Source organism: Calidris pugnax, unplaced genomic scaffold (assembly GCF_001431845.1).
Source record: "Calidris pugnax isolate Ruff unplaced genomic scaffold, ASM143184v1 scaffold13, whole genome shotgun sequence".
NCBI lineage: Eukaryota > Metazoa > Chordata > Aves > Charadriiformes > Scolopacidae > Calidris > Calidris pugnax.
In genome coordinates, this window is record NW_015090810.1 from 1,421,327 (window position 1) to 1,431,499 (window position 10,173).

General features: G+C 37.4%; 1 protein-coding gene across 1 annotated transcript in view; it reads left to right on the forward strand.

Annotated features, from left to right (window-relative positions):
- Positions 1-9,131: 9,131 nt before the first annotated feature.
- The window catches only part of VSTM2A (V-set and transmembrane domain containing 2A), a 25,290-nt gene continuing 24,248 nt past the window's right edge, over positions 9,132-10,173 (forward strand). The window contains exon 1 of the mRNA XM_014938659.1: positions 9,132-9,150. The gene's annotated coding sequence lies outside the window, so the exon portion shown is untranslated. The remainder of the gene's footprint in view (positions 9,151-10,173) is intronic.

Here is a 10,173-nt window from a genome sequence, read left to right on the forward strand (position 1 = left end):
TTAATTGAGTCTAGCTCTATTTTTTTGGAATAGAGTAACCCACACACTAATGGGAGGAGCCAGCATGTGCTCTGGGACAGTGACAGACAGAGAAATCTGTATGATTTCAGAAAAGCCCACAGCAGGCACAATGTGGAAGTCCCCCTGCTCTTGGCCCCCTCAACCCTCCTGTGGGCTGCTAGAGGAAGGAACTCTGCAGGCATCACTTTGCACTTTTCAAGGTCAAGGATGCAGATGACTTCTTGAACTAATTGCAAGAAGTACAGCTGCTTTTGGGCAATTTTTAACTTCCTTAGTGCTCTTCAGGCTACCTGCAGGAATCAGACCACTGTGTTCAGAAGGAAAGTCCATCTTTCTTTACTTTGTGCTTTCACAGACTGTTACAATTTACTAAATGCTCCCCAGGGGTCAACTTGTGTAGCAGCACTGTGCATTATGCAGCAACTACCATCGCAGTACTTACACCAGCACTGGAGAGAATGACACCTGAAATGCTCCCTTTGGTTTTATAGTACAAACAATGTCTTCTGCAATGCCTCCAACTCTACAGTATAAAGAACTAGAATGACTCACCGTCCTACTTCAGATTCAAGAGAAGGCAGACTTTTTCCTTGCTATTAAGGGAGGGGGAGGGGGGAAAAAGGGAAAGAAAAAAAGCTTTCACTCATCTTCTGTTACAGCTGTAAAGATGTGACAGGCAACATAAATTGAACATTCTTGGCAGGTAGCTTCTTTCTAATGTTTATGGGTCAGGTTGTCAGTCATGAACAGCAGGGTCAGCCAACTTCTTTTCTACAATAAGTGACATACATTGTAGAGATCTAAGCAATTTTGTGCTCTGGTCATCTTATCCGTGTGTTTGTATTCCAAGTAAAATTTTAAATTAACTTTTAAATGATATTTTCTCTTGGACTCTTATTTTGTGGAAGAATGGAGTAAACTATGGAAACCTTAAGAGGGCATTGGTTGCCTAAGCACAGGCACCTAGTGCCTAAATGGCACCTTAGGTTATCCTGATTTGCCTCTAGCACTCTCAAACAGGTGTAGGATCAGTCTAAGTTCTGTTATGCATTTGCCAACCCCATGCCAACACCTGGGGTAGTCTAGGGAAAGTAATCATAGTAGCAGACACCTTTAGCATTATCAGATAGATTGCTGCCCAATTTTGGAGCAGTGTTAAAGATCCAAATAGAACCAACAAAGCATGTCTTAGAGATGTCATTTTCATAACTCCTGTACATAGAGAGGAATGGCAGCAACAGGGATGAAGTTTAAATACTTTCTGATTCTCCTTTTAAAATACACCTCACGTAGAGAGAGAAAAACACTCTGCCACTCAAGCTAGGTCCCAGAATTAGAGAATTATCTTGGACAGACATCTTTTCACTCTTCCAAATGCTGTATTAATTAAACTCTCTTGTAATCTTCTGCAGTGGCAGCAAAAAGCTGCTGTTGTGGCAACCCCAGAGCTGTCCCTCATGAACAGGCTCATGCTGAAATCCTCAGTTTACAATATCTTCTTCTGAACAGCCCAGAAACTTGGCTTGAATTGGTATGCATTGCAGTTTTCAGAGTAATTGTGACATTTTATTTGTGTGACTACAGAGAAAATTATAAATATTTCAACAGAGGGATGGAGCCAGTTTCCATTTAGATCAATGGAAATTCTCACATTCTTTTTCTGAAATTATATCAAGCCCTTAATAAATAAAACTTTATTTTACTTAAATAAAATATGGAATAGTCCTATTCCACAAAAGGTAAAAATAGGTTTTTTTTTATTTAAAATGCCTATAGCTGCAGGTTCCTTCCATTTCCAACAGACGCATTAGCGTCACATTTCAATTTTGTACTTAATGTCAAAATATGATATTGAAAAAAACCCAACCCTGGTTCCTCATTATACTGAGCTGTACTTGCATAATTATTCTTCAGGCTTCACTTAATTATATGCCCCACCATGTGTTACTTTTCAACATTCTAAGTGGTACCACCTTACTGCTAGGAATATTAAACAATGAAAGGCAACACTCTTTTGTTTGGTTACACAGCATGCTGTGCCTGAATTCAGTCTCCTCTCACAGGTCTCCCCTCCCAGCTTCTGAATTATATTCTTTACAAGTGTTTCAAAGAAGGGCACTTGCAGTCATGCTTGCTCTACAATGTTAGGGGTGGTGTGTGGCTTTTTTATATTTCCTGGGTCCCAGAATTTACCCCATTATTCACAATGAAATAAAAAAAAAAAAAAAAGAGAGAGATAGAGAAGAATGAAAAGAACAGAAAAAGCAAAAGAAAGTATAGAGATTCTGAAATTTTATTTCAGGTCATTTTTCTTCTTACCCTCTCAAGGCCACAAGCTAGTAATCAAGGTGAAGAGAGAACTATTGGAAAAACTACTTATGTATAAATGGCATTTCTTAAGATACCTGACACTGTGTTACCCTAAAAGAACAGGAATGTTGAAAATTAAGTGAAGAAATAGAGGCAGTGACTAAAAAGACACTGAAGATTTTGCTCCAGTTCAATTGAATTGGAGTTCTGATCAAGCTTGTACAACCTGAAAGTTTTTTCATCCTAGTCCAAAAACATGGGACCTTGTCACCTCACAAGTGTCAAATGTTGGCAGATTGACTAACACACCCAGAAATGCTATTTTCATGTAAGAATTCTTTTTCTGAGAATAATTTAAAACAGATGGGGTTTTTACATGGTCAACACAATTCTTTATCAGCCAGAGAAACTGTGAATCCTAGGCCATTGAAGTTAAATAAAAGACTCCCATTGATTTAAATCAGCTTTATGTCAAACTGAAAATGAGGATATACTAGGAATGTGCTCAAGACAGGAAGCTATTTTAATAGTTTAGCCCAATAAAAGTTAACTTTGTTTTATTTTATGGCTTATTTTGTATTACAGTATTCTAAATTTTAGTCCTAAAACAAAATCCTTCAAAAAAACCCAAGAACAACAAAAATACCTCAAATTAAATCATACTGATAAATAATCCTGAAAAACAAAGCAACCTATCAATCATTTTCAATCAACAAATCCTAACATTTAATCACAGGCATATTCACACTTCAACATGGATCCACTTCTGTCTTTAAGCTTCTAATTAATAATTGTGTTGTCAAAATGCAGAATCATGAATAGTCCTTAGGGCTTTTCCTGTACTGAAGCTGATGAATACTTGTGCTTAGCCAATCAAAAGTTTATTTACTTGTTAAATAATATGTCCCTTTAAAGCAGGTTCAAACAATCAAAATTACAGGCTTTTCGCTATTTTAAATCCAACTTTGAAAGTTGTAGAAAGCGAATATCTCATAAATAAATACTGAAAAAGGCACTTCTTTCTGGGTTGTGGACTGCTGTTCCATGGATGTTACCCAGTATGATGGATTTATTGTACCATGGTGAGTACTATGGGGCAAATTTTGTCATCCTTACTCACACTTCATTCCAAGGATGTAATTTCCTTTACAGAGCAGGGATGTGTGCAAAAACAGTAGAACCTGTTCTCACTGATTCACTGGATGAGACAATACTATGTAAAAAGATGCTGAGAAAAGAATCCGTTTGTTTCTAAGGCGACTATGTCAAAGATTAGATAGTTTCTTTTCAACAAGACTCAGATGAAAACTAAACTCTGATGAGCTTCTGGTTACCAGCTGCCTTTGTAACCAAATTGTTCCTAGTGTGCAATCATCTCTGAAGCAACCAGTCCCCCTTGGCTTCTTGGTCCTGCATTATGAAGATAGCCTCACAGTTATCGAGCCAACTTGAAAGCTACTGTCTCACAGGCTGGCAAATGCAGTAAAATAATGCCCAAAGACAAATCCTGACAGTCTGTCTTCCTTTTTCTTTCCCAAGAAAATAGTTCCTTGCACAGGCTGAAATGGCTATGGTTGCTGTTTCACTGAACTACATAAAAATTGGAAGAAAAGAAATACCTGCAGTTAAAATGGTGGAAGTGGATTTATTCACTGAAAAATGAATAATTTTGTATATAAATAAATAGCTGAAACTACCCCACTGTTTTTCAACATGTCCTCTATGAAACTTTCCAATGTGTTGAAAGGGCATTATAGCAAGCATTTTGCATTGTCACTGGCTTACCTCAAAGGGATATGCAATATCCATTGTTGACACAAACAGACTGCTCTATTTTGAAATTCTTATATTTGCTCTCATCAGCAGCATAATGAGAGATTATAGTTTTATGAAATCAGCAAGCTCTCCCTTTTCAAGGTAGGTGTACTTCACTGCATTGTTTTGTGGTTTTTGTGTTGTTTTTAAAATTTAAAAAAGCCCATAAAGGTTGGGGAATAGCTGAAATGAATTGAATTCTGCAGATGAAAAGTTTTGTAAGTGCCTCATGTTTTTCTGGATGAATAAACACAAATAGTATCTAGTGATCTTGTCCTAGCTGACCACAGACAATGATCAAATGGTACTTTCCACAATGTGGCTTATCTGCAAGTTGCACTGACTGTCTCCAGTTTTCCAGCTTGCTGGGAAAAGTTGCAAACCACTGTTTGTATCCTTAGCTGTTCCTCATTGTCTCCTTGCCTAAAGAACTGTCTACAAGAGGGCTAGGCATAGCAGAGATTAAAAACACAACCCAAAAATTCACAAAAAAACTTCATACAGACACCAATGTCATAATTTGATTTTGATACAGAGTGGAATTTTTATGAAATGCAACCGCTATGATAGGAAGAAATTTATAAGCCTGTAAAACATTTAAATTTATACAACTGGTGTACACCCATAAGGCTTAACTGTCAATTAGAAATGAGAAGTCAACAAAAATGACCACAGAGCAGTGGTGTTCATAAAGACCTATTTGAATAAGTAGATTTTGTTTCAAAAACAAACGAACAGATAACACCTACCATGCAACAACACAAAAAGCATTTTCAAATGCTAAATAAGGAACTTGTCTTGAAAGAAAACAGTTTTTCCCTAAGGCTACTCTGTAACTTCATGATTCATTGTAAAACTTCAAACTGAAAAAAAGGAAAAAAGAGAAGAGAAGAGAAGAGAAGAGAAGAGAAGAGAAGAGAAGAGAAGAGAAGAGAAGAGAAGAGAAGAGAAGAGAAGAGAAGAGAAGAGAAGAGAAGAGAAGAGAAGAGAAGAGAAGAGAAGAGAAGAGAAGAGAAGAGAAGAGAAGAGAAGAGAAGAGAAGAGAAGAGACAAAGACAACAAACCACCATATACCACCTATTCTGCTTTCTTTGTTGCTATTTCAGTGTGCAGTTGTGTGCAGTTGCACCCAATATGCCTGTGCCACTGAAGGCAGGGAAAAAAGAGAAACCAAAGAAGTGAAAAAGATAATTCTCCAAGAAGTACTCCTTTGTTACTCCATTAAGAAAATTAAATATGTTTGTTGAGAACACTTTGTTCCTTCATCAAACTGTCAGATGTTAAGGAACCAAGCAAATTTTGGAGCAACCTCCACAAGGAAGTATTAATTCTTTCATGGACAGGGTATGATTTGCCTTAGTGCAGTTCAAAGAAAGGAATGAAGTCTTTTATCTGACCAGCCTGATAGCTGTCTCCAGCCTCCCCCCTTTTTTTGAAACTGGTGAGGACACCCCTCACTAACTGCATAGTGTGGACAAAACAGCCCAACCACTGCCCTTCTCTGCAGTGTTTCTTTCTTCCAAGAAACCCCCTCCACCATTACTGTATTTGGGACAACACCACCATTACTGTATTTGGGACAACACCTTCAGAGAGGTAAAAATGTAAAAAATGGGGACATCAAACTGAAATTTCAGTGAAGCTTGAATTTAGAAAAGCTGCAGTCAGTATGTATAGTTCAGAGAGTATAAAATCCTACAGTAGAATTTATGCACCTGATTTTTTTGTTTTGCTAAAAAGCTCTGACAATATGATCGTTAGCAATTTAGGAACTCAAGTTTTTCAAAATTCACTGAAGCCAGAAATATGAATTTATCATACTGTAAAGATACTTCTACACTATTCACCATTCTGGGTATGAACTACTTGGGACAAAAAAAAAAAAAAAAAAAAAAGGAAAACAAAAAGGAAGGGGTTCATAAGAAGGGCAATACAACACCAAGGCTTTCTGCATACAGTGTTGAGCTTCACGTGGTTTCCATAAACCCAGGTTACAGACTGTGCTTAAAACAGCCTTTTTTTTTTTTGCTTGTTTTTTGCATTTTCTCTAATAAAAACAAAAAAGAAAACCAGGAAAAAAGTATTTGGATTGATGCCCAAAGTCCCATTTTAAGGTTATGTGAGGTTTTTCTCCCAGCTAACTAATGGTAGAGAGAGACAATGGTAGTGAGAGAGCTATAAAATGTTCACTATATGTAAAAAGCTGTACCAAAAGAGCATTGTTAAACTTGCAAAATTATGTACTCAGGTACAGCAAAGCACGAATTAACGCTGTCTCCTTTCACATGCAACATCATGTAGTCTTTAAATACACCATGATGTGGGGTTTTTTCTAGAGCCTCTCCCCACCTCATTCAGGGTATGTGAAGAATGGAGTTCAAGTAACAAGTAGATCTTTGATATTCTGGTTATTTCAGTTGTTCAGTGTGTCCCTGGGCCTCACCCATGCACAGCACTCTGAGTCCTGAGCTGAAGACAGAAGTATTCATTTCTTTATAGGCTTCCCTATGGTGCTCATCATGCAAAGCTCTGTAAGCTTCATGAAGGTTAATTTATCTCAACAGAACCTCTCTGAAGTGACAGGATAATATACCCCACTTTACAGACAGGCAGCAGAGGCACACAGGCAACAGTAAATGCTGAGCTACCCAGGACTCAGGTGGTGGGGTTGTGTCACATTCTGTAATAATTTGCACTTTCAGGCACAGCACCCACTCACTTTAATTGCAGCTGTGACTGCTCAGTGCTTCTTTGTCTCAGCCCTCAGGATCTTAAGGTGGGCATTCAGAAATGAGAAGCACACACATCTGAAACATCTGACGCAAGGGAATGTGCAATATCGGTCAGGAACCCTGGCAGTCAGAGATCGACTCTACTTCCCCAAGCCAGAGCTTCGCCACCCTGAGGGGAGGGCATCCTTTCTCTTCCAATGCTCGTAAGAAATAAGGCAGAAGTACCGTGTACAATGGCATGCTTTACTTCCTGGGCCTGAGCAGAAAGCCATTCTTAGACTAAGATAACTTTGGCTACTGAGTGAAGTACGAGCATATGTTAAAAATAGGAGGGGTTCACCTGGAGTAGAACTTGCTCATAATTGCATGCAAATGAAAGGAATGAATTAAGATAATGGACAAACTTCATTATGACATTTTTTAACATTCAATCTGTTCACTGATGCTTCAGCTCTTTGACACACCTTTCTTTTCTTTTGCCTTTCTCCTGTTTCTCCAGATTCTAATTGCAGGGTTTTTTTGTGCAGTCTATCTGTTTGTATGTCTGTTCACTCTGTGAAAATGCCATATATGCACTTAGTCAGCATTCAAGGCTGTGAGAAGTTTAGGCACAATGAACACAGGCTTCTAAGGGATATGATCTGTTATTGAGTATATGCAACTGATGTTTTTTCAGATCTTTGAATATGGCAAAATATGCAGGAATTTTCACAAGAGTGGCAAAGGTACAATGTCCAAACACAAATGATAACTCTATAAAATATCATATTGATGATCCAAAGAGCAAGAGTGTGAGGACTATGACCTGGGAGAGTGTCCAGTGATGACTCCTCTGTTAGAATCATTGAAAGGGGAAAAAAGAGGTAGTAAAAACCTCACATAAACCATATCATTCATGCCATAAAGTATAGCTGATACTTCTCACTTAAGTTAATCTACATGAAAACTCTTTCTACAGCACAGAAGGTAGAGATTTCACACAAGGTAACTAGACACATTCACTGCCCAGATTCATACATGGTTGATTGTGGGCAATCCACATTCATCAGGGTGAAATTTAACATTGACAGCACGAGTGGATTATTTCAGTTTTCTGCTGCAATATTTGACAGACTTTTATGGCTTGTTGTAGCACAAGAATAAAGTAAAAATAATAAGCATGTAACCAAGTTTTAGGAATTTTCAATTAAATCCATTTTCTAATAAACACATCCTCTGTTTTGATATTTTAATAACCATATATATTATTTTGTACCCCCCTGTGACATTAATTTAAGATTTCATTAGTTCCATAAACTTCAAGTTATTTGAGAGAATTATTCTTGTTTCTAAATTACAAATTGATAAAATTAAATTCACCTATCAAGTGTCTGGAATTGGAATAGGCAAAAAAGAGAAAAAAAATTGATCTATTTTTGTTTTCTGCTTTCCTTCTAAACCAGGTGATGCTGCTTAGATTCTTTTTCCTCCTGTCTAATTTACATTTAACTTGGTTGCTGATAATATGTCTCTAATTTGTAATTTCAACTGATTACTGATGACGTACATGGGTTTGAAGTGAATCCTATAATCAGCCTTCATTTTCAGGAGTGACTTAGGATTTTGGCTGCCCAGCTGAAAAGGATCTGATTTCTTTTATAGAAATTATTGAAATATGCATCATCTGAACCTGTCAAGACCACTATAGTGTGTGTCCAATTGCTGAATTACTCACAGTCCTTGGCTACTTCACATAATTTAAGTCCACCACTTTTAAAGACTTGTGCTTTTCTTTTGTTTTGTGGGTTTTCTTCGGTTTTGAATATAACCATCATTACCTCCTATAAAGTAATTAAAACTCTGTGGTAAGTGAAAATCTTTCAGGTAACATAATTGTTTTCCTATTTGGGTGATCATTTTAATAATTTAAATTATTTTTTATTTGTTGTAGTCTTTTTTTTTGCTCATAATTATTGCTATCCTTAAGATATGACATCAGTGGAATAGACCATTACCATGGGGAAAAGTCTCCTTTATTTTCATAAAAAATGATGGGAACTTATGCAATTGTAAAACAAATAAATGTTAAAATGTAGACACAAAGATTGTTCTGCAGTCAGCCGGCATTAGTTCTGTGAAAGAGATCAGGTATATCAGGTGTCTTGTATGCATGTAGCAATTTAGATGGTGCAGTAAGTAAGGTGAAAGTTGCATCTCCTACCATTGTGGAACTGCTGCACTCCCATTGCCAGGAATGACAGAATCTGTCCGGTTCTCCATTCAACAGAAAAACGTATTTCCCATGCAGATAAGATTCTCTTTAATTTAGTATGATTTATATCTTTTTTTAGTCTGTGATTAACAGTTCAGCTATTTGGCAGCCTGAGTGGTTATCAGGTGTTCTTTTCAGATTCTATCTAGTCTTTGTCTCAGCCTTGTGAAGGTATTTGGTATTTGCTTAGTGCAACAAGCACTTTCTAGATGGCTTCATACTACAAGCAGCACGATTTTAGTCAGAGAACTTCCCCCAGTGAAGATGTTTTTCAGGGTGTTTTGAACACCTAATACAGTCAAGGTTAGTCTGTTGTCTAAACATTATTAATATACATAGGCAGAAAACAAGGAAGATAGAAGGAAACATTCACTGCAGGAGGAATCATTCTTTGAAATGCTGCAAACACCTTCTCTGGTGTACATAAATATATATATTACTGTGAGTAATCTGTAGGATATCAAAATCCATTTTTATCTGGCTAAATATTATTTCCATAGAAAGCTATATAAATACATGTATCCAAAGCACACTCCAAGTATCGTCTTCTTTATCTGTCTTTGAAGGAAAACTGAACATTTTAATGTAAGATGCTAGAAGCATAGTTATTTGGAGCAGGCAATAGAGAGTGCAATAGGATTACTGAGAAACTATTTTCCCCTCAGACACTGTAAGAGGGAAAGAAAAAGGAGAAAACAGAAACAGCTTAACTCACCAAAAATCAAACCACTGCATTGCCCTCTTGGCCACTGAGTGTTTTGGGATGTAAGACCGAAGATTACATCAGTACAATAAAGGCTCCCTGCTCTCTCTACAATCGCAAGCTGTACACTATGAGGGAAAAAAAAAAAAAAAAAAAGCGCAGCTTTACCCCAGCATCAGAGCCAGTAGAAGTCAGAACAGGTAGAGAGGTGTAGAGAACAGGCAGAGAGAGGGAAGGGTTAAAGGCATCATCGCAGCCATTAGAGGGAAAAGTTGAAGCAATACAAGCAGAGTAGACTTCTCTCTCTTCCCCCCCCTCCCGCCCCCCCTTCCCTTCCTTTC